Source organism: Lontra canadensis, unplaced genomic scaffold (assembly GCF_010015895.1).
Source record: "Lontra canadensis isolate GAN:19392208 unplaced genomic scaffold, GSC_riverotter_1.0 scaffold129, whole genome shotgun sequence".
NCBI classification, from domain to species: domain Eukaryota; kingdom Metazoa; phylum Chordata; class Mammalia; order Carnivora; family Mustelidae; genus Lontra; species Lontra canadensis.
The window spans coordinates 3,202,011-3,228,350 of record NW_022631123.1 but is presented as its reverse complement, the minus strand read 5'-3'; the positions used below and the strand labels follow the sequence as shown (position 1 = coordinate 3,228,350).

The 26,340-nt window shown below is 34.0% G+C and overlaps 1 protein-coding gene and 1 long non-coding RNA gene across 3 annotated transcripts in view; both read right to left on the bottom strand.

The window, feature by feature from the left end:
- NAALADL2 (N-acetylated alpha-linked acidic dipeptidase like 2) overlaps positions 1-26,340 on the bottom strand; it is a 936,574-nt gene that overhangs the window by 101,011 nt on the left and 809,223 nt on the right. The window lies entirely within an intron of this gene.
- On the bottom strand, positions 3,296-15,747 carry LOC116857914. Its single transcript, XR_004380832.1, has 3 exons — positions 15,684-15,747; positions 10,602-10,723; positions 3,296-3,306 (listed from the first exon to the last, which is right to left on the bottom strand). It is a non-coding gene; the product is annotated as an uncharacterized LOC116857914 (long non-coding RNA).

Here is a 26,340-nt window from a genome sequence, read left to right as displayed (position 1 = left end):
GTCCCCATAAAAACATAAAACCCCAACATCAGGGGAAAACAGTATACTAAGCTTCCGGTATTACTCCAAAACCTGTATATTTCATCGATACAACATTTCTTTCTTTCTTTCTTTCTTTCTTTCTTTCTTTCTTTCTTTCTTTCTTTCTTTCTTTTTTTTTATCCACTCTCACAATTCTTGTTCTTTTATTTTTTTTTAAACTACTTACCATTACAAATAAAGGTTTAATACAACATATTCCATAATAACTTTTTAACTTGAACTTCTTTCATACATATACCTGTTTTCTTTTTCTTTCTTTCTTTTTTTTTTTTAATACATATAGATATAAGCTTCAAGGTAGTCCTTTTTCCCTATTCAATACTGCCCCTATATAGAAACCAGTTTTAATTTCCCTCTATCTCTGGAATATTGAGTCCTTTAACAAAGATAACAAGATTCACCCAGGAAGAACCAAAATAACCTTCCTCACCCACATTGAGGGGTTATAACCATCTTCCCATCATATTCTTCTGTTAGTGTTTCTGTGTATTTGTTTTTGTTTTTGTACTATATAAATCTTATTCTTGGGATTCATTTTGGCAGGGTTTTCTTTTTTTTTTTTCTTGTCTTTAACTTTGTCTTTTTGTTTGTTTGTCTTTGTTTATATACCTTATAAAAATCTTACTTTGGGGGCTCATTTTCCCTGGGTTTTCTCTTTTTTTTTCCTCTCTATTTCTCTCTTTTTTCTTTCTTTTTGGTGGTGACTTCAGATTGCTCTGAAACTTTCCAGGATGCACCTTGCCCAGATTGTGGTTGATATATTCAGCTATACATCTCCTCAATGACCTCTCACCAAAATGACAAGGAGGAGGAATAACCAACAGAGGAAAAATCCAAAGACTGTGTCCTCGTCATCAGAACTATTGGATATGGACATAAACAGTATGTCAGAAAGAGAATTCAGGGTAACAATTATCCAGGCAATGGCTAGGTTGGAGAAGACCATTAGTGGCAACATAGAAACTCTAAAGACAGAAGTTAGGGCTGACCTGGCAGTACTATAAAAAGTTATCAGTGAGATCCACTCTAATCTAAATACTCTAACAGCTAGAGTAACTGAGCAGAAGATAGAATTAGTGTTCTAGAAGACAAACTGATAGAAAAGAAGGATCAGGAGGAGGTCTGGAACAAACAGTTTAGAAGCCATGAAAACAGAATTAGGGAAATAAATGATGCCATGAAACATCCAACTTCAGAATTATTGAGAGGGTTGAGAAAGAAAGAAGACTAGAAGATATAGTTGAACAAATTCTGGATGAAAATTTCCCTAGTATGGGGAATGGAACAAGTGTTTGTGTCCCATAGGCAGAAAGGACACCCCCCAAGAGCAATGAATCTAGAAAGACCTCCAGACATTTAACTGTGAAATTCACAAATCATAATTTTAGATAAGAGGTCCTAAGGGCAGCTAGGAAGAAGAGATTCCTAACATATAGAGAAAGGTCCATCAGAATAACATCAGACCTGTTCACAGAAAATTGTCAAGCCAGAAAGGGCTGACAAAACATATTCAGGGCACTAAATGAGAAGAACACACAGCCAAGAATACGTTACCCAGAAAGGCTGACACTCAAAATGGATGAAGAGATAAAGAGCTTCCACGACTGGCAAGGTTTAAAATATGTGACCACAAAGCCAGCACTACAAGAAATACAAGGGGATTCTATAAAAGAAGAAAGAATCCAAGAGTAATGTAGAACAGAAATTTACAGAGACAATCTATAGAAACAAGGACTTCTCAGGCAACATGATGTCAATAAAAACTTACCTTTCAATAATCACTCTCAAAGTGAATGGCCTAAATGCTCCCCAAAAATGGCACAGGGTTGCAGACTAGATAAAATGACAGGATCAATCCATATGCTGTCTACAAGAGACACATTTGGAACCTAAAAATACATCCAGACTGAAAGTGAAGGTATGGAGAACTATCTTTCATGCCAGCGGGCCTAAAAAGAAAGCTGGGGTAGCAATCTTCATATCAGATAAATTATATTTTAAACTAAAGAGTGTAGTCAGAGATACAGAAGGACATTACATCATTCTTAAAGGTTCTATCTACCAAGAAGATCTAACAATTGTAAATATTTATGCCTCCAGTATGGGAGCAGCCAACTACATAAGCCAACTGTTAATCAAAATAAAGTCATATTGATATGAACACATTAATTGTAGAGGATCTTAACATGCCACTTTCAGCAATAGACAGATCATCTAAGTAGAAAATCAATAAATAAACAAGAGCTTTGAATGACACATTGGACCAGATGGACCTCATAGATATATACTGAACATTCCACCCTAAAACAACAGAATACTCATTCTTCTCAAGTGCACATGGAACTTTCTCCAGAATAGACCACATACTGGGTCACAAATCAGGGCTCAACCAATACCAAAAGATTCAGATTATTCCCTACATACTCTAAGACCACAATGTTTTGAAACTGGAACTCAACCACAAGAAAAAGTTTGGAAGTTTGGAAGTTTGGAAGGAATTCAAACACTTGGAAGCTAAAGAGCACCTTGATTAAGAATATTTGGATCAACCAAGAAATCAAAGAAGAACTTAAACAATTCATAGAAACCAATGAGAATGAAGACACATCTGTCCAAAACCAATGGGATATGGGAAAGGCAGTCCTAAGGGGGAAATACGTAGCCAACCAAGTCTTACTAAAAAAAAAAAAAAACAAAAAAAAAAAAAAAAAACTGAAAAATCCTGAATACACCAACTCTCTTTATACCTTAAAAAACTGGAAAATCAACAACAAATTAAGCCAACCCCATGCATGGGAAGGGAATTAATTAAGATTATAGTAGAGATAAATGAGTTAGAAACTGGAGATACAGTAGAACACATCAACGAAACTAGAAGCTAGTTCTTTGAAAGAAGTAATAAGATTGATAAACCACTGGCCAAACTAATCCAAAAGAAAAGAGAGAGGACCCAAATTAATAAAATTATGAATGAAAGGAGAGAAATCATGGCTAACACCAAGGAAATGGAAACAATAATCAAAATTATTATCAGCTGTATGCCAACAAGTTAAGCAACTTAGAAGAAATGGAAGCATTCCTGGAAACTATAAACTTCCAAGACTGAAACAGGAAGAAATTGACAACCTGAATAGACCAATATCTAGTAACAATATTGAAGAAGTGATCAAAAACCTCCCAAAAAACAAGAGCTGAGGGCCTGATGGATTCCCTGGGGAATTTTATCAAACATTCAAAGAAGAAATAATACCTATTCTCCTGAAGCTGTTTCAAAAAATAAAAACAGAAGGAAAAATTCCAACTCTTTGTATGAAGCCAGTGTTACCCTAATCCCTAAACCAGGCAAAGACCCCATCAAAAAGGAGAACTTCAGACCAATATCCCTGGTGAATATGGATGCCAAGATTCTTAACAAGATTCTAGCTAACAGGATCCAACAGTTCATTAAAAAGATTATCCACCATGACCAGGTAGGATTTATCCCTGGGATGCAAGGGTGGTTCAATATTTGCAAGTCAATCAATGTGATAGAATAAATCAATAAGAGAAGAGAGAAGGACCACATGGTCCTCTCAATTGATGCAGAAAAAACTTGACAAAATACAGCATCCATTCCTGATTAAAACTCTTCAGAATGTAGGGATAGAGGGAATGTTCCCCAACTTCATAAAATTATTTATGAAAAACCCACATCGAATATCACCCTCAATTCCCTTTGAGATCAGGAACATGACAAGGATGTCCACTCTCACCACTGTTGTTCAACATAGTACTATAAGTCCTAGCAACAGCAATCAGACAAGAGAAAGAAATAGAAGGTATTCAAACTGGCAAAGAAGAAGTCAAACTCTCTCTTTTCGCAGATGACATGATACTTTATGTGGAAAATGCAAAAAACTCCACTCCCAAACTACTAGAACTCATACAGCAATTCAGTAATATGGCAGGATACAAAATCAATGTACAGAAACATCTTATCCACCATGACCAGGTTGGATTTATCCCTGGGATGCAAAGGTGGTTCAATATCTGCAAGCCAATCAATGTGATAGAGAGAGTTTGACTTCTTCTTTGCCGTTTTTAATCTCAATGTGGTTTTGAACCCCACTTGCATAAATAAGTGTTATATTAATTTAGCAAATGTCTTACTCATAACATTAGTGACTGCTATATTTACTATGCAACTAGTTAGACAATAAGCTTTATAGTTTACCTTTAAAAAAAAAGATTTATTTATTTTAGAGAGAGGGAGAAAGGGCAGAGGGAGAGGGAGAGAGAATCTCAAGCAGACTCTGAACTGTGTACCCTGCCTTACTCCAGGCTCAATCTCACAACCCTGAGATCATGACCTGAGCAGAAATCAAGAGTGGGAGGCTTAGCCAACAGAGCCACCAAGGTACTCCTATTTTGCTTTTTAATTACGATATAGACACTAAAGGAAATATTTAAAATGCAGAGGTGTAAGGAAAAAAAAAGATTACACATAGTTTCTCCACATCTTTAATTTATATATTTACCTTAGTTTCTTTATTCAACACATAGTTATAAATATGTTTCATATATAATATTGTCTACATTTCAATTTAAAATTTCATTTACCTCCATGATTTATAATTTAATTGGAAATAGATATCTAAATCAATGGACTGTAAATAATTGAACATCTTTCATTCGACAGTTTATCACAAAAAGTAAAACATTAAAAACAGAATCAAATGCCCAGAATTAAATGTCAATAACCATTCATATTCCTCTGCTCTTTTTTTCTTACTGAACACAGACTAACCAAATCTAATTGGGGAATATGCATGCATTAGATATACTAATTTAAAATCTGACTTTGATTAAACATTTCTAATACTTTCTCAATATTTAATTTTCCATGTCCATTTTGTCCTAATTTTAATTTTATTTTTCACACTGTATGTATTTTTATAATCTTAGTTTTATTATTTCTGGTAAAAGGAATGCATACATAGGGTTTTTCTTTTCTGTTAAATTCTTGATTTGGTGTTAAATATGAAAAACCTGGAAGGGGCAATTAAAATTATTTCAGTGATTATGCTTCCTTCCAAGGAACTGTTAATTTATTAACTTGATTTAAAAATGTATTCCTAATCTAAGCAGTAACAAATTATCTGTATTATTTTCAACACAAAACTCTAAGGAGCTGTTTTGTTTTGGGGAGATGTGGTCATTGTTTTTTGTTTGATTTTGTTTTTGTAATCCAGTCTAATGCAGTGTAAATAAGGTAATGATTTATATACTTCTTTTTGAGTGAGTATTTCTTCCAGGATTGGCTCTATTCCCCATTCCTTTAAGGTTTTCCTTTCAATATCAAGAATTTATCCATCAACCTCTACATTGAACCCTATAGGGCAATATCAAGTCATGTTTAAATTATCTTTTCCTTTCTTCTTAAAACACAAATATCTATTGAGATCACTAGTGAAGATAAAGAATAATGTGTTAACAAATTAGATCAATTTAAATGAAAATTTATTGTTTGAGAAAGAAATGTTTCAAAAGATTTTGTGAAAAAAAATTCCACTTTGCTGAGAATCTTTCTTTTTTTTGTATCAGATTTTAATATTTCCATTCTAAATGGAACTGCCTACCACAAAAGTTAATAGTGGCAATGTGTCTTATCAGTCTCTTCCCTACCATACTTTAGTCAGGTTGTGTATCAAGTATAACACGTTTCAAGGAACAGAACCCCACCTCTGGCCACATGTAGTAAAGAATTTAATTTTGCCTAAAGGGAGGTCTGGACTTTGTTCTTGAGTTCTGGTAGGTAGTATTAAGTTCTTGGAATGTAATTCCTTATAGAAGTGTCTTTGTTTGTCTTTGTACCTTGGGTCATACCAAATGATCTAGCAATGTGAGTTAGGGTGGGGGCTGGCATACCAGATAGTCTAAGAATGTGAGTTAGGGTGGTGTTTTTAAGTCTATGAGATCAGTTTAACCTCTGGAGGGGCTGGAGATGGATAGTAACCACATGGGAAGTCAGCTATGTCGAAATAATGCCTCTATGCCTCCAACTATGTCGAAATAATGCCTCTATGCCTCAATAAAATCTCTGGACATCCAGGCTCAAGTGAGCTTCCCTGATGAGCAATAAAATATTCTATGCATATTCCCACACATCATCACTAGGAAAAGTGGCACTCTCCATGATTCCAATGGAAGGGGACAACAGGGAGCTCCAGACCTGGAAACACCTGGACTCTGCTCCATGGCTCTATTCCCTGGGCTGATTTTAACCTGCCTCTTTTCACTGTGATAAACTGTGAGTATAAAAGCTTTCAGTGAGTTTAGCAAGTCGTCTACTGAATTATTAAACATGATATTGGTGGGGACTCCTAAACATGTAATTTGTGTTAGTGGTGGGGGTACCTTGGGAGCCCCAAACTTATAATTGGTGTCAGAAATAAAAGGGGTCTTTTGGACAGCCCTCTAAGTTTGTACTCTCTCAAAAAACTGATTTAAACAAGATTTAATATTAGCAAATATTAATGAAAAACTCAAAACAAAGGGAATTTCAGTTTATTTTGTTCAATAATGGCACCAAAGACGTTCTCCCCCCATATTTCCACTTTGTCGCCAATTTATCAGCTTCACTCTAAGCCTGAATTTTTTCTCATGATGGCAAGATCACTGAAAATACCTTCATATGGATCCAGAAAGAAGGAAAGTCTTTTCTTCCCCATAATTGGATTCTTAACCACAAACAAAAATCTGATTATACTGACTTCTTATGAAAATAAAAATCACTGTGGCCAGAAAAGGACCTACCCTTACCAGTTTAGACCAATTGGATCTGTAGCTAAAATAAATTGTGGGATCAGTCCCATGGAAATCTCAGAATTGCCACACAGAGGCAATGAATATATGAGAAGGCTGCAGTGAATATATGAGAGCTGACTACAATGTCCACTGTAGAATCCCGTTATTTACCAGAAACTGGCTTATGAACAAGGGTAGTTAGCTTTCATGCTAGTAAACTTCCACTTCCAGGCACAAGCTCTATGTCATTTAGGATGTAATTCAGAATGTCACAATAAGTAAGGTCTTAATAAGTAAGTTCTGGAAATAACTAAAATGTAACCGTAAGGAAAGCCAAGCAAGTAAAAACCTAGAAACATCATTTTCAGAAAAATCCTAGAGATGTAAGATACCAGATTCCGAAAATTCTTAGAAGGGCTACCAAACCTGAGATCAGGCAGAATTTATACAAAAATAAATGAGAAGAAAACTAGAAAGAGTACTAAAAGTCCACAGCAGTGGATGGAACTAGAGGTTTTAATGATAAGTGAAATAAGACTGAGGAAGACAAATGCCATATGATTTCACTCATAATCTAAAAAAATAGATCTAAATCTAAAACTAGATTTAATATTAATAAAATATTCTAAATATATAAATATATATAAAATATTATAAATATATATAATGAAATAGATTTAATATTAATAAAAATAGATCTAAATCTAAATCTAAAAAAATAAAATACAATAAAATAAACAAACAAGCAAAAAGCAGACTCAGACCTGTAAGTATAGAGAAGAAACTGATGGTTTCATGGAACGGAGGATGGGTTTGGGGATGGGTTCTGGGGATGGGCAAAATGGGTGAAGGGAAGTGGGAGATACAGGCTTCCAGTTATGGAAAGAGTAAGTCACAGGAATAAAAGCACAGCATAGGGAATACAGTCAGTAATATTATAATAGTGTTGTATGGTGACAGATGGAAGCTACGTTATGGTGAACATAGCATAATGAATAGAGAAGTTGAATCAGTATGTTGTACACCTGAAACTAATGTAACAGCGTGTGTCAACTATAATCAAGGAATTTTTTTGAAGTAATGGAAAAATATAATTCCTAAAGTTGAGGGGTTTTCTTTGAAATGCATAAGCTACGTCCTATAAATAGGAGCAATTTTCAGGATTGACAAACTGTTTCAGAGTACACATAAAAAAGAAAAACTTCTCAATCATTTTTAAAATATAAGTTTAACATTGACCCTAAACCTTAAAAATTATATTATTAAAATGTAAGCCACTTTGATTTATGAATGTTACTGTAAAAATCCTAACTAACATATTAGCAAACGGTATCATGAGGTAATGAGGGTACACTAAAAGCATTCATACTGAAACTAGAAATAGGTCAAAATGTTTAGTATCAGCATTATTATTTTTACATTTCCTATAGGCATTAGCTTACACTTACAAAACAGATAAATTAATGATATAAAAATCGACATATATATACTTTTATACATATATATGTATATAATGTATAATATATATGTATATATGCATAATATATATTATATACTATACATACATACTTTATTTATATTTATATATACATATATACTTTTATACGACATATATACTTTTATACACACAAACATATACATATACATGTATACATTTATACACACAAATATATATAATATACATACACACATATAATAACTAATCATAACATATAATGAAAGTAATAACTTTCTATAACAGAAAAGAAAAAATATAACTAAGGATAAATTTAATAAGAAATGTGTAATATCTATATGAAGAAAATTTTCAAAGAGTATGAAAAGACACAAAAGAATATTGGAACATAATGAAAGATGCACTATGTTCTTGGGAGGGAAAAGACTAACATAGTGAAAGCATCCTTTCAATGTAAATTAAAAACAGATTTAACATGACACCAATAAAACTAACAGAAGGTTGGTTCTTTTTTTGATTTATTTAACTAGATGTGCTGATTTGTAAATTAATTAAAAAATAAAAGCAAAATAGCCAGAAAAATAGTGAAAAAGAAAACAATATAGGCAGGTTATTTTTGCTAGATATTAAAAACTATTATAATAATTAATAATTAATTAATAATAAGTAATTAGAAAGTTAAAGAACTCCAAATTCAAAAATTGCTGTGTTCTTAAACACACACAAATAATAATTTATTAAATGATAAAGGTAGTGTCTTAACCTAATGGTATGTCCTACACTTTATTATGTATTTATTTTAAAGATTTTATTTATTTATTTGACAGAGAAAGAGAGAAAGTGTGAGAGTGAGTGCACTAGCAGGGGGAGCAGCAGGCAGAGGGAGAAGGAGAAGCAGGCTGAGCAGGGAGCTCAACATTGGGCTGGATCCCAGGACCCTGGAATCATGACCTGAGCAGAAGGCAGCTGCTGCCTTCTGCCCAGGTCAACTGACTGAGCCACCCAGGTGCCCCTGTCTTACACTTTAAATAGCATATTAGCAATTCATTTTTCTACTCCATAGTATTCTTTCTCTAGACAAAAAGATTTCTGAATCGGGCAGAGTTTTAGAAAAGCCTGGAAAATTAATACAGAAAGACATAGGAGTAAACCTGAAGGGTGGCCTAGTAAGCTAAATTGAAAGTCTCCCCATGAACACTGCATTCCTCATTGGAACAGCAAAAAAATACAGCTATGGAACTTTGCCTCCTTAAGATACTGCTAAAATTCACATAAAAATGATGCTTATTTTATGAGTCCATATCGGACCCAATACATATGGTGGGTTAGGGTACACAAAGTTACACAGCTGTAAAAGTCTTACCCATCTCTGGACTTCAAGTGTTTTTTCCCCCCATTTCCCATTTTCTACAAGTTGAAATATCCAACCGCCACCACTTGGTGTTTGCCTCAGAATTATTAGATCATTTTCCCCCAAGATTTGTCATCCTTATACTCAACAATCGTTATGAGGAAAGGCAATATTTAAATCCCCATATTATAAAAGAGTACACAGAAGCAGCACTAAGAGCAAATAAATTCTTAGGATTCACTCATTGAAAGCTTTTCATAACATAGACACTTTCCAAACAACCTGTATGATTGACTCCAGAGTATGTATTTTCACCCCTTCATCTTGTTTACCTATTTTATTCTGAATTGTAGTTGAGAGTGCAGAAGTGTACCACAATGAGCTTTGGAATCATTTTGGCCTGAGTACCAACCCTGTGACATAATCTATGAGCAAAATGTGGGCAAGCACCTTGACTCTTCTGACCCTCAATTTCCTCATTTGTTAAATGTGGATAATAATATTTATTATGGAATTGTTTTAAAGATTGAATAAAATAATGTATATAAAATGTGTAATTCATTGCTGTAACTCAATAAATGCAATTATTACAAAGTGATCCAAGCCCAAGTGTAAAGGCATATTTCACAGGCAGCTTGTGAGTCAATAATAGGCCTTTCTCAAATATGAGAGCTGGGATCTTGAAAAATTACTAACATATAATGATAGTGGAGGTATTTAAGATCTTATAGAGAAAATTGAGTTTGGGGACTGTGATAATGAGAAAATCCATACAAAAACCCTTTTATCGTTATTTTTACACTAAAAAAAAAAAAATAAAGGCAGCTTGTTCAGTAAAATGCTATGAATGATGCTTTTATACACCCTAAATTGTTAATGTAATTAATTGCCATTTATCATTCCTCAACTGCTAAAGTTGCCTTAATCTCCTCCTTTTATAATTCAAAAGAGATTTTAAACACTCACTTTCTGAAGTTTCAGAGAAGGTGCATATTAAGAGATTCTCCCCACCCCATATTTGGTTCTTGATATGTTCACAGCCTCTCTGATTTTATGATTCATGGTTCTTGAATCCTGTGTCCTGAGTTCTGTCACAATCCAGGAGCAATATGATTTGCATGGTTGAGATAAAACGAAACACAAAAACAGCAACGATGACAATTTGGAGTTATTTTAAATTAGCATATTTGGAATAACCAATACATTTTTCTAAAGTTTGCTATGTGATAATAGGTTATGTAATTATAGTACATGCCTTCTGACCCTCTTAAAATTTGATTTATCTTCTTCAACTTTTAATAGATGTGGGAATATAGTTTGAATGCCCTGGTTATTTTTCCTTCACTTTCTTATCTCTCTAAAGGCACAATACTACTGCTCTGTGTTTTACCTTTTACATTTACAGCCACATTTTTAATTGGCCAAATATGAGTGAGTCACAAGTCAAAGTAGGAATTCTGGAATAAAAATTCTCCCAGGTGCTCTGAAAGATTATAGAATTAAACTTTCTATGTATATTTACACAGTCACTATATCTGTATTCTCTGCACATTTTGTGTATATGCTAAAATTCTTCCTCGGCATAATTCTCAGTGCAGGAAGTATTACTAAAGCCCCAAGGTTTTTTGAAGGGCATTTCAATATATTTGTTTAATAATGCAATTAAGTTCAGTTGGTAATAATTACAAAGGAAGAATTTAGAATCGGAAAGAGAAAAGGAAGCTAAACGTGATAGGAGAAGGCGGCATAATACTCTTGGAATGTAGCTAATAATGCCCATTGGGTAACAGGGCATTTCAAAGTTACAGGTTTTTTTAGCCTGAAGCTTGTGGAAATTTTGAAAAAAGGGCCTGAGTAAAGAATACAAATGTCACAATGACCATTCTCTAAATAGCAGGGATTAGCACAACTTTCCTTACCAAGAAAAAACAAAACATCTAAGTCCCTTTGTCTGGCAAATTACACTACATTGTAGCAGGATTCATTAGAAATGTTTTCAGTGGCTAGAAAGAATAATCCTGTATTTACCAGATAATCATGTGATAGATAGGGTTTGACCAACCATATGTAGTTGAAGTCCTATGCAAGGAGTCTGGTTCCTGGTTCAAAACCTTCCAGTAACTTCTCAGGCCTGAGCATAAGCAATTAGTGTGGCTTTTTCTGTCAGGCCTCAAAGGGAAAGCTGCCCTCACCACAAGAGACTTGGTGCACAGTCAGTGCACTGCAGTCACTGAGGGGTTTCCATGAAGGGGACCCCAGCCCCCTTGTCAGTCATGCTCTTTGAATTTTTAATTCTTAGCCCAGCTGCCTTTATGCTTAGACCTCTTTAACTGAGACTTTGGGTACAGGTCCTCTTAGGAGCCTAGGCTGAGGCCTCCTTGGGGCAACAATGGGGGGGAGGGGGAGAGATAGGAAAGAGAAAAAAGGAAACATGAAGACACTTTTCCTCACTCTGAATGCCCAAGATTTTCCACTCCTAGCCCATCTTTCTTGCCCTCTTCTTGACCCCAAGGTCCATAAAACTACCCAAGTTTTTTGTTCTGGGCTCCCTCAACAGTGAAACTACCTCCACATCTATGCTGACTCCCCTAACCCTTGACCAGTGTACCCTTCCATGGGGGAAAATGGCAGAGGGGGGAGTCAATTTCTCCATGGGCTTAAAACTCTTGCTTATATTACCACAGTAAGTGATTAAAGGCTTAAGTCTTTCATTTGTAGCTTGTTGCTTTAATTGGCTACTCCAACAGCTAATAGTGCAGCCCTGTCTTTCTCATCTTAACTAAGCTACTGACAATATGTTAACATAAGAATCTAAAATATTACTCAATGACCTTGTTTTTTTTTCCCAACACAGAAATACAGTTAACCTCTCAAAATGATGTCTAATTTCTCACAAGAAGTGTTACACATATTGAAAAAACAAATACTGAGAAAAAAAGACATTATTTAGGTTACTTTTACAGCATCAACAAGAAGTGTTCATTAATTTGTCATCTGAGGAAACCCACAGAGTCTTCATCATAATAAAGTTATTTTGTTCTACTCAACAGAGCTTTCATATAAGATCTTACTTAATTTTAGGATTCCTAAACATGATGAATATTAATTTGCAGAATCTCGTTACTCTCCAGAGTTATATATAACAAATTCTAAGGCAGTGTAGGGCATGGAAACAGTATAAGCCTAGACCCAGTATTCTGGGTCTACTTGCTAGGCCTAGAACCTAGAGCTAGTCCATAATCACCTCTGACCCTCTGCCTCAAAGGTAAGGGTACCATGTAAACTGCTAAGTGTCATCAGAAATGCTGATATTCATAAGTGTTTGAATAAACAATAACATATTTAATGGATATTAGCAATAGTACATTTGCTCTCTCTAGGCCACAACGACACAATATCTACCTCAAAGATATTATGAATTAAAAGTGCTAATACATATATGACACTTGGAATAGTGACTTAAATACTGCTCATTATGTTCCATATATTGATCATCACACGATCATCAATGTTTCATCATTATTACATCCTCAGGGTAAATGGAACAAACTGGAAAAGAACCATAACTTACAAAAATCTCTGATCAGTGACCATGGATTAATATGACTATTTTTTCTTTTATAAATCTCTAGAAATTTTACAATCAGATTATGAGCATCTTTCAGAGAACAGTTTATCCTTCTGGTAAATAGCGGTATTGCTCAAAAAAAAAAAAAATTTGGAACACACTGTATTGAAAATGTCTTTATAATCTATAAATGAGGAAGCTATTTTTATTAATTTGTAATTATATCTTACTTTTAGAAGTTTAATTTGCAATACCCAACTTCATCATCTGCTTTATTTATCAAATTACTTATCTTATAAGGGATTATCTGCCCTATTTACCAAATTATAACTTATTTATTCTATATTACTTGTGATTGTTTTCAGAGTAAGAGTCATCATTTAAAGATGACAATCTGCCACTATTTCGGAGTTTATGACAGCTTCATTACAGAAAGGTTTTTTTTTTTTTTCATCTAGAGTAATTTAGGTAGAATTTATGTAGACTAAACTCTTGCCCTGCCATCTCATAATTTCATAATTTAGACAGGTTACTCAAAGACTATGATTTGATTTTTTTCTTCATGTGAAAATGGGAATAATTATACTTTCAATGTCATAGAATGAGATTAAATAATATCTATAGAAAATATAGAAGAGAACCTGTTCATAGTAAACACCATGTAATTGAATTGTAGCAACTTTGGTCATTCTGTTTTATTTTGGTCTTTCTCTAACATTGGACATCCTTCAAATTAAGAGCTATCTATACATGTGCAGCTAGATCTAAATCTAAATCTAGATTTAGTTGAAACTCTATGTCTACATTTGTAATATATAGAGAGAGACTGAGAGAGAGAGATTTATATTCTTTCTTTGATGAACAAGCATTCAATATGAATTTTTGATAGGTACCGGGATTATTAAGTTCCCTCAAAAATATCTGTCTAGGTCACATAGCCATTTGTTATACCTTATGCTTTCAGTTTTGCTTTCTGGAGACCTACTAACCTCTTAAAATTCTCTGGGCTGACTATCAACATTCCATCTACCTGTATTCCAGCAAACACAAGGGCATTATATTCAGCTTTTTAACTTTTATATTGGTTTACCTTGAGATTTTCTTTTGATTTTGTTACATGTTTCCCAAAGTGCATTATATATTCAGCTCATGCAGTAACATTTAAATAAATAGTGGATTTTTTTTTTCTCAAAAATGAACAAAGGAATTTTATTTGGAATTTTAACAATAAGAATTAGAACAAGTAATTGAAAATTACAGGACTATGAATCAATATACTTCTAATTCCCTCTAGTTCATAGACAGATATAAATGTCTCTAAAGATGAAAAAATAACAGAAACAGTAAATGCTGATTTAAAAAATCTTTAAGGGGCACCTGGGTGGCTCAGTGGGTTAAGCCTCTGCTTCAGCTCAGGTCATGATCTCAGGGTCCTGGGATCAAGCTCCACATCGGGCTCTCTGCTCAGCAGGGAACCTGATTCTCCCTCTCTCTCTGCCTGCTTCTCTGCCTACTTGTTATCTCTCTCTCTGTCAAATAAATAAAATCTTTAAAACAAATAAATTTAAAAAAATAAAAAAAATCTTTAAGTGGCTATGCATTGATTTGTTAACTATCACTTTTAAGTTAGTTTTGTGTTGTATCTTAAAATGTGGTTCTGCCATTGTCTTCACTCTTTTCTGGAATTTGTTTTAGATAAATATTAGAGTACTGCAATCTACCCCACAATTTACTCAAACTGCTTTATTACATTTATTATGCCTTCAATTCTCAGAGGTATATTCTGGATTAGTTCCTCAATATTAACTTCCAATTCATGAAATCTTTCTACAACAGTGTCTAGTCATTTAAAAATCTATTGTACTTCTTAAATTTCAATGAGTATATTTCTATCCCCAAGTTTTAGAAGTACTTTCTTTTCCTATTTCCCTACTTTTAATCCATTAATTTCTTGAATTTAGAATAAATGTGTATTATAATGTTACATAACAATTGTATGTCAAATAGAGAATCAATATTCTAAATGTTTTTGGCTGTCTCATAATCAGAAATTAGGAAATTAAGAAATTATACCTCTTTTCATTTGTAATTTAGGTTTTTAGATTGAAGTTCATCTGACTGAAAGGATTTTGTTCTATTTTTCTTTCTCTGTGATGATTCTTCCCAGTCCAGTGTTATTATGGTTAGTGCTATATAAACCTAATCTGAAGCTATAATGCCATTTTGGCACTTTTGCCCTCATGAAGTTACTATAGTCCCCCATATCTGCAGGAGATACATCCCCAAGCCCCCAGTGGATTCCAAAACCGAACCCTACATATACTATGCTTTTTCCTATATACACTTACTATGACAGAATTTAACTTATAAATTAGGGACAGTGAGAGATTAACTATACTAATAACACTTCTAACAATATGCTATAATAAAAGTTATGTGAATGTGTTTCTCTCCCTGAAAATATCTTGTACTATGCTTACCCTTCTTTGTGTGATGATGTGAGATGATACAATGCCTATATGATGAGATGAACTGAGGTGAATGACGCAGGCATTTTGATGTAGCGTTAGGCTACCACTGACCTTCCAACCATAGGTCGGAAGGAGGATCATCTGCTTCCAGACTATAGCTGACTGTGGGTAACTGAAACCATTGAAAATAAAACCACAGATAAGGGGGGCTACTAGGTTGAAAAATATCAATCTTGGGAAGATTCACTCTCTAAACCAATAAATACTTTTACTCAGTTACTAACTTCTTCAGGCTTATGGAAAGCTACAGGTTTATGGAAAGTTACAACTACACATGAAAATTGGTAACAGGGCTTGGCTTTTTTTAACCTAATTTCACTTGAAGCAGAACTCCTCATCAGGCCCTGTCTTCAAGCTCTGGGTCAGGTTTTGATCTCTTTCAATAGCTTTCAAATGCTCAGATAATTACACTATATGGAAGATGAGTTTCTTATTGCTAATGTCTGCATTGTTATAACTTTTTAGTTTTCTTGTTTCATATTTGATTTGTTGTTGTGTGTTTAGGATAAAGGAATCAAAGAAAGAAAACATATTATGAACAAAAGTATTGAGTATTATTCTAACATTTCTTTCAGGATAATCTAAGGAAGCTCACAAATACATGTGCATGGCCTTAAGATTTTATAATAAAAATTCATACAAGTTTTATTACAAGAAAATATGTTGTAGACCACTTGTCAGTTTATTATGGTATTAAAACTATCACTAAAAGTCTAACATTTATAAAGTATAATGGTGGACTGAACTAAGTCAATTATTCCATTAAAATTAGAAATGCTCTGAAGAACATAATAAAGGAGATTTCTATGAGTAAGTGTCAGACTGTAAATTATACTTATATTATAAAAACTTGGTATCCATTTTTTAAATATTATAAACAATTCTCAACCCTATTGTGATATAACAAACTAATAAATGTAAAAATTAGATGATACAAATTCAGAATAAAAAGTAAATTAGATAAGGAGTATAAAGGATGTTCATAATTGCGTGGGTGGCTCAGGGGTCAAGCAACTGCCTTCAGCTCAGGTCATGATCCTAGGATCCTGGGATCGAGTTCTGAGTCGAGCTCTCTGATCAGCAGGGAGTCTGCCTCTCCTTCCCTGCTCATGTTCACTTTCCTCTCTCTCTCTCTCTCGAAAATAAATAAATAAAATCTTAAAAAAAGAAAAAGGATGTTCATTTTTGAATGTTCACTGACACTTGCATATTACATGACATGATTCTTGCACAGGTAAGAAATTTAAGTTAGTGAATAAGAACTTGTTTCTGGAATTCAGCAGGCCTGGATATAAATCCTGGAGTTGAATATTCACTACCTGTGTGGCCTTGGCTCAGAAATGTAGCCATTTTTAACCTCAGTTTCCTTATTTGTAATGTGGGGATAGCAGTTATATCTACTTCCCGAGAGTATTGTGAGGGTTAAATAGAATCAAATATATAAAGCACATAACACTATGCCTGGCACAAGGTTTGAACAACACAAACAAATAAGTTATGTTGTGAAATGGAGCAAATCAACAATTTTATTCTCCTTTAATATAATGTAAATGTCTATTAGCATTCACATTTCTGAGTTATAATATATATATACATCTATCACTGACACCAGACCATGAGTTCATCAAGGAAAGACCATTTATGAATCTTCACTGCCCAATGCAGTGTCTGGTCAGATAAATAAATGAGTGGAAAGCGCAGACACATTCCTGTAGAGAGATCCTGAACAAATAACAACAATGGACATTTCCCATGAAGTCAAAATCACTATAGTACATTTTTTAGTGCAACAATGAAAAGCATTTTAAACTACAAAACTATCTGGGCACCTGGGTGGCTCAATCATTAAACGTCTCACTTAGGTTCAGGTCCTGGGATGGAACCCCACATTGGGCTCCATGCTCAGCGGGAACCCTGCTTCTCTCTCTCCCATCCCCTTGCTTGTGTTCACTCTTTCGCTGTGTGTCTCTCTGTCAAATAAATAAATAAAATCTTAAAAAAAAAATAAAGTACTAAACTATCAAAAGATCAAGGCTCTCCTGAAATGGAGTGTTAGGGTTAAATGCCTCTGAACCTTTAATATCTCAAAGCAATTGCTATAAACCTTAGGGCACTTCTGAGCTCTTCAAAGCTCTCAGAGATTGGGTACCAGTGATGATAATTTCATCCAAAGGTAAGGAGAATAATTTTTTCCTCACCATTTTCTTTTTTTTTTTTTTTCAAGCAGGTGAAAATGTGTGTGAAGTCTTTTTTTTTTTTTCTCACTTTCTCCTTCCTAGCAACTTGATTCTATACTGTCCTATCTTGAGTCATCTGAGCCCAAGTTCCAAATTCTATTTCTGCCTATTTGTTATACTCTTCACTGAAAAATCTTTGCTCAAATTGACTCTCTGAAATGCATGGCATAGGCAATTTTCATGGTAAGAAAATCAGTAGCAAATATAGCCTTCCCTCACTTCTCAGGCACAGCAGTTGCTGATGCTAATGGAGTTAGTCATTTGCTTATCACGGGCAAAATAGATTTCATATTGATTGGTTTGACTCAAGACTACGGTATTCCAATTAAGATTGCTAAAAGGAACCCTGAGTTAAAACAAGCAGCAATGCAGTGGCATACAGATATTTACATTCTGCTACAATTCACAAGCAATTCCACATGATAGTGTTTCGAGTTCATTCTCAACAAGACCTTACAGAAAAATGAAAGTAGACTTTAGATCCTTAAAACCACATTTGACTGCTATAATTTTCATTCTCACTTTAGAATCATTCATTTATCAGCCATGAGCCTACACCTAAATTTCACTTCTTCTTCTAAAAGCAATTGTGTTTTGCCAGGTACAATCCTCTAGAAACAACAATTAATACCCACAATAGCAAGCATTCAGTACAAGACTGTCTTCGAGCCAGCTCTGAAGTTCTCCTTCTACAGCTCCTTTTGTGTTTTCCACTATTAAATAATTTCACAGGGTTATAAGTACACAGACCATGCTATTGGGGTCACAAGACAGAAGAGGGCAATAAGCCACTATTTTTCACTTGAACTCATTTATATTTTGTCAAATATCAAGTTTAAACAGAATATTTTGTTCCTTGCTATAGGATGCTCTTTTTTTGTTTTCAATGAGTCAAAGAATATGTTTTAAGCGACCAAAATTAAAACAAAAAAGAACACATTTGGATGGAAGCATACACCTTAATTGAAACTACAATGCTATAATTTTGTTGTTTCGTGGTCCAGCTAGCAGGCTGTGGCCAACCCTTTGAATCCTCCAAATTCTCCAAAAAATCCCTGAGAGGCTGAGTCTTTTTCAGTCAAGTCTAATTTAACTATAACTATAGAGAGACAGCTGAAGACCGCCTACTCAGGTAAAGTGAAGACCTGAGGCAATTATGAAAGTGATTCAAGCAGAAAAATTTCCTGCTGAGGAAGAGATAATGTTTGCTTGAACTATTCAAATTGGCCATCTATAATAATTAAATTCATTAACTCTCTCTTTCACTTCACTTTGCCAGTGAAGACACAGATTTTTGCTATTCAAAATACACACACACAAGGCATCTCAAATATTTGTGAATTTTCAAAATAGTTTATTGACTACTTGTGAAATAGGTTCATAAGTTTAGTGAACAAAGGTTCCCAGAAAATTAGATGAGGGAATACCCAGAGGGAATAGTAAAGATGGGGAAAAGAAGGATAAACTATATCAATAAACTGATTCTCTAAGATGAATCCCTCCATCCAAGTGACCCTGCTGTACGTGAATCTTGTACACATGCACACGTGCACACACACACCCCATTATACATTTATCAGCCACTAGAAATGGATACATGAATTTTAAATGCATTTAATGATTTAATAATAACTATGGATGTAAAAAGAGTCCGTGATCCTTCAATTTTAAACGCAATAGATAGGCTCTTCAAGTACACAAAAATTGAAGGATAAAGTACTTACAAACTTCTTTAAATAAAAAAAATAAAACAGCCTCATTTATTTCCCCTGGCCTCTAGTCAAGTAGCTTCAGTTCTTGTCCTTATTATCCTATAGATATCACCATTCGCCCTCTCTTAAGGCTTCACTGTCACTGCAGCCACCCCCAGGGAACACATGACACCTGATTTTCTCCAGCTTTTTCCTCACCAACCACAACCATTGACATCATGTTTGCCTGCTTGGATGCCCTAATTTATGGCCAGGATATAGGGTTTAATGTACCTTGATTAGGAGGAAATAGGGATGAGCCCCTATCTGGAAATAAGTCTGGAAACATCTCATTTCAGGAAAGCCTTTGCTCTTTTGATAGCCCAGTTCTTTAAAATGCCTTTCATTGTTATACCGAAAAAAATGGCCTATGGTGATTTTGACAGCATAGGAAATGTCCAATGTTGTTTTCTATCTGGGAGCTCTCTATAGGAATGTGTCATTCCAGGGCTAGAGAAGGCACGGTGGATGACCATCAGGCTCATTACTCATACAAAAGGGGTAGGCTTAATACCTTCAGATACGGGGGGAACTATATCAGAGGTCATTCTAGTCTGTTTAAAAGAGATTTGGGGGCAGAAACTCAAAATGGTGTTTACAGTACTACAAAAGATATCAGCGCTTTGAAAGTCAGTTTGGGTCAGTTGGTATACAGGCCAGTTCACAACCGGTGATTCAACAGGGACCTACCAGCTATGACAACACTCAGCAATATGGAATGAATTTTCCAAAGGTGCACATGGTAGTAATCAACAGGCATATACATGTGTTGCTAACTGTGGCTCTTACCTACTATTGGTATCTAGTGACAATGGGATATTGTCAATAAGGCTTTCAAGGTATACGTGGATGTCTGTTTTGCATAATTGCTCTTTCAACTGGATGTTATCATCCATAAAATAGTTATTTTAAAGCAGAAATGACTGCAGCATAGCGGTATTCAAGTTCACTTTTTTGCTATTTAAGTTGGATATATTTTTATATTCCTGAAAATATATATATATTTTTTTCACTAGACAGCACAGGTACTGCTTTCATAATAATAAATGTACAGTTTCTGAAATACAGTAGGTCAATGCCTGACCTGCCAATAAAAAAAAAATACTTGAAGACAGAATTCAGTGGAAATTGTACATTATTTCATATGTGATATTATGCAAAACTTTGCTTAAATGATCTATCTTTTTAAACATAAAAACTAAAATGTAAGACTGCTAAAATGTAAGATAATCTGACCTAATAAGATATTACTCAAAAAACACATAGAAATGAAGCAAATGTGGGAATAAAATGGATGTTAAGCGTTGAAAACATAAAAAAAAATTAAAATTAAAAGGCAGTGTAAACATTTCTAGGAGAATAAAAGGAACTAGTAAACTGTTGGAAATTACTGTTACACAACAAAATGTGTCCTTGAAAACATGAATAACAATAAATTAATAAATATTAGCAATCAAAGTTTGGGGCTTAATGGGAGATGTAAGAAGTATGCTACTTCCAACATCCTATACTCAGGGATTTAAGAAATATCTTAAATGGACACAGTAGCAAAAACAATGAATAATGAATTCAAGCTCTCAAATCTTTTTTTTTTTTTTTTAAAGATTTCATTTATTTATTTGACAGAGAGAGATCACAAGTAGACAGAGAGGCAGGCAGAGCGAGAGAGAGAGGGAAGCAGGCTCCCTGCTGAGCAGAGAGCCCGATGCGGGACTCGATCCCAGGACCCTGAGATCATGACCTGAGCCGAAGGCAGCGGCTTAACCCACTGAGCCACCCAGGCGCCCCAAGTTCTCAAATCTTTTAAGGATTTTTTTTTTCTCTTTTTCCATTAACATATTAAGGCTCTTTTAGAAATGAATATATCTTACAATGGAGCAAAATCAAATATTGCCTCTTTTCTTAATATAATGTGTAAATAATTATTTCATTAAAATCCTGCTGCCTATTCATCTGTTTTTCCAACTGTATATATTCATTGAGAGATTATTAAAATAATGCCCATGAAGTATTAACAATGGTTTTGGGAGGGTGGGATTTGGCTTAACTCTTTTTTTTTTTTTCTTTTTTAAGATTTTATTTATTTATTTGACACAGAGACAGAGATCACAAGAAGGCAGAGAGGCAGGCAGGGGGCGGGGGGAGCAGGCTCCCCGCTGAGCAGAGAGCCAGATACCAGGCTTGATCCCAGGACCCTGAGATCATGACCTGAGCCGAAGGCAGAGGCTTAACCCACTGAGCCACCCAATTGCCCCTTGGCTTAACTTTTTAATGTTTTAATCTTTATACTCCTCTCTACTGATTGAAGTTATTATAGTAAAAATTGGAGGGTATGGACAACACTGGTTTCCATGAGAACAGGAAGCAAATGATTAGGTACCTGGATATGAAGGGATTGTTGAGAATCTACTCTTGGTAACTTCAGAATTTTGGAATCTTTTTTGAAAAGGCAAGTTAAGTTCACATTAAGTTCACATTAATTTAGTGTTTTTATCAAACTTACATACATACACACCACAAATATTTTAAAAACTACAGGCATTAATACTTAAAACCAGTTGAAATTTGAGATTCAACTCTACTCCAAAGACTATGGCTATACTGGTATATGAATGTAACAACAAAATCCCTTGGCAGAACTTATAAAATTAATCCTCATGACCGATAAAAGAGCAGAAACATTATTTTCCCATAAGTCATATTATAATAGTTATCCATCTCCATTTAGTACGAAAATGGTTTGATTTCCCCTTTACTTAGAAGCAAGGTAACATCCAATTCAAAATAAGGTGGTTTTGAAACATGAAGATGCTGTAAATTGTTTAAAGACCTCTGTAAAAGTTTCATTCTTAGAAAAGATAATATAAAAGAGTCTGCCTGCTAAACTCGACTTGGGTAAGATAAAGTTAGAAGGTGATGAAGTAAGTAAGTACTTACTTACTGACAAGTAAGTCAGCTGGGCAAAGAGTAAACAATAAAAGAGAAACAACCTTCTAAGACCAGATTCATGCTCTGTATGAAAAAGTTAAACATATTCCCACAAAGCTCATTTACATTCCTCATAAAATAATTACGATTTGAAGTATGAAAGTAACATATAACTTATGAGATGTAAGGAAGATGACTCCCCATTTTAAAGCTAAGAATTTTAAGGAAAAAACCTAAAAATGAAAGAACTTAAATAACTTCAAAAGTTTTATATAATACACTTTAAATAAAGCACTTTTAAATCAAGCACTTTGCTGTACTTTATAAGATCATCAGCAGATTTGTAAAATCTGGAAGAGAGATGGATCATGCCAATAAATCCTAAATTTAAGATATTTTTGATTTACAAATCTTTCCTCTGCATCTTAAGAATAAAAATGACATATTTATAAATCAGTGCTTTTGGTCCCATGCCATTTTCATTGAGTTTATAAGTCCTACTTTCTTATTTTAGTTCAAAGTTCTGATCTATGAATCCGAACTGGTTCTTTCTTCTACTGCTAGTTCAGTCTTTTGAAGTTCAGATTTGTAATGAGCTCAATAAGATGGTATGCAATACTTCCCCTGCTTTTTTATGAAGGGGGGAAAAATCCACCCTATTTCTTTTGCCCAGGTGCCAAGAGTAAGCAGTGATGTTCAGCAGGATTTTCATTATATGCACTACCAGATTATTTTTCTCCATAGAAGCCACAGGGTAAGAGAATCGACTTTTCATTCTTAGAAAGCTACCTCTGCAGAAGAAAAGCAAAATAAAGCTGGTATCAGTATTTATGCACACTACTCATTATCTGGCATTTAAGATTTAGTCATCAATCAATGATCCTAGATGAGGTTAAGATAGAAAAGTGTTTCTGCCAGTTTCAACTAAACACCGTTAAAAAGCCAGCACTATTTCTAAAAATGATTAACTCTTATCTCTAGTTCAAGTTCTAATTCAGCAGTATTTCCGTCCCTTAGCAACTCCTGCTCCAACAGGCTTCAGTAATTAAAATTATGTTTAAATCCTGAAATAGCAGTGTTTCAGTCTTTGGGAAAAAAATCATCTCTTTTGGTAACATTTTAATAAAAGAAATCATAGATTAAAAGCTTAACATTGTTAGACATTGCTTTAGAAATGAAATAAAGTAATTTCATGAGAAATTATCTATGAACAAACTTTCACGTTGTAACAGTATCATAACATTAAAATAATTTAAGCTCATTAAACAATCATTGATATTTTTAATGATTCATTTCAGAAAAAAAGAGAGGAATACATTTTTTAGAAAATAGTAAAGTCACATCCATTATGGATAAGAGCCTAAGGTAGTTTGAATTTTGGAGACACAAGTATTTTTCTCTTTAAAAATGATTTTATTTATTTATTTATTTATTTATTTATTTATTTTTAAGATTTTATTTATTTATTTGACAGAGAGAGAGAGAGACCGCAAGAGAGAGAACACAAGCAGAAGGAGTGGTGGAGGGAGAAGCAGGCTTCTTGCCAAGCAGGGAGCCAGATGAGGGGCTAGATCTTAGGACCCTGGGATCATGATCTGAGCCAAAGGCAGATGCTTCATGACTGAGCTACCCGGGCGACCCTGTTTATTTATTTTTAAAGATTTTATTTATTCATTTGACACAGAGAGAGAGCACCAGCAGGGGGAGCAGGAGAGGGAGAAGCAGGCTCCCCGCTGAGCAGGGAGCCCAGTATGGGATTCCATCCAGGCACCCTGGGATCATAACCTGAGCCAAAGGCAGACACTTAATCAACTGAGCCACTGAGGCACCCCTAAAAACAATTTAAAAAAGTAATTTAGTATATGTAATTTGACTTTTCCAATAAGAAATTATCTTTCTTCCTAAGTAGTTGTAAAGAAATTGAGCTATTTATTTCTAGCAAGCTGCCAAACTTTTAGAGTCTTCTCTGAAATGGTTTGGAAAATTGAGTCACAAATCTCCAAGGATTGACTCACGAAACATTTCTAGTGACTGACTCACGAAACATTTCTAGTGACTAACTCCTTTGGACAAACAAGAAACCAAGTCAAAACAGCTAAGATTCATTCATAATAGAATCTAAATATGTAAGTGATACGTCTTTCATTACCTCAAAGTACAACAGGTAACCCATGCTAACAATACTGAGATCCTACAAATCTCAGTATACATGAAATTATCATTAAGAGGGAACATAGAAGATGCTTATAATTTAAAGTGAAATCGCTATGTTAAATTCATACAAATAAGTATTATTGCTGGGCAGGCATATAGTTTTTTCTTCAATTAATTAATTAATTAGTCTATTTAATTTAGAAACATTCATGTATGTATCTAAATTTCAGACATATAGCAAAATAGTTCCCAGTGTATTTTAATTTCCAAAAAATGGAATTAACATTTTATAGAAACCTATATAGAAACTTTAGTTACATAAGTAAAAAAAAAAAAAAAATGCTCAAATTCTTTTTTCTTCAGTAAAAACTTAAAAATTCACAAGTCCTAAATCATAGATGACCATTATGAATTGATTCATTTCTTTAATAAGACAAAACTAAAATAATGTTTTCCAGGGAGACATATTTAAAACATCTTTAATTTTTTTTTTAAGATTTTATTTATTTGACAGACAGAGATCTCAAGTAGGCAGAGAGGCAGGCAGAGAGAGAGGGAAGCAGCCTCCTGCTGAGCAGAGAGCCTGATGTGGGGCTCAATCCCAGGACCATGGGACCATGACCTGAGCCAAAAGCAGAGGCTTTAACCCACTGAGCCACTCAGGTGCCCCAAACATCTTTAATTTTTTATAAGATCTATTTATTTTTGTGGATGGAGGGACAGAGAGAGAGGGACAGGGAGAGACTTTCAAGCAGACTCCCCTTTGAGCAGAGCCCTTACAGGGTTCCATCTCAGGACCCTGAGATCATGACCTGAGTCAAAACCAAGAGTCAGACACTCAACCAACTGAGCCACGCAGGCGACCCTAAATGTCTTTGTTTATTTTAAGTTAAAATTTTCTATCCTTTTTTATTTAACAACTCAAGGCCACTCATTGTTCACAATATCAAAGTATGTAAGTTTATATATATAGTCTCAATGAGTGTCTTAATTGCTCTGTAACTGCATTCAGTATCTCCAGTGACCTGAAAATTAATGTTTTTGAGTGTATTTTTTGAAAATCAGACAAATAATATTTTTTATTTATAAAATTCTTCATATATATTTTACCTTAAAATAATAATGTTTATAAAGAAACACTGTTTTCCAAAATGCTAGATAAATTTTAAGAAATATTTTTATTTTATTTTATGTTAGATTTAATTATATCCTAGTTAGTTAACATATAGTATAATATTGGTTTTAGGAGTAGAATTTAGTAATTCATCACATATAATAGTGCTCAACACAGAGTGCCCTCCTTAATATCCATCACCCAATTTATAAATATTTTAAACTGCCAAGGGTCAAGAACAACCAAATGTTTCTCTATTTTTGCATTTAAACAAAATTTGCAAGTCTTGCAGGGTGATTAAAATTTCTGTGACTGAAAAACAAATATATTTTATGAATTTAATATCTAATGGAATCATGTTACTAGTTTTGATTAAAACATAAACATAATTGTTATTCAATTTAATATTTACTTGATTATTC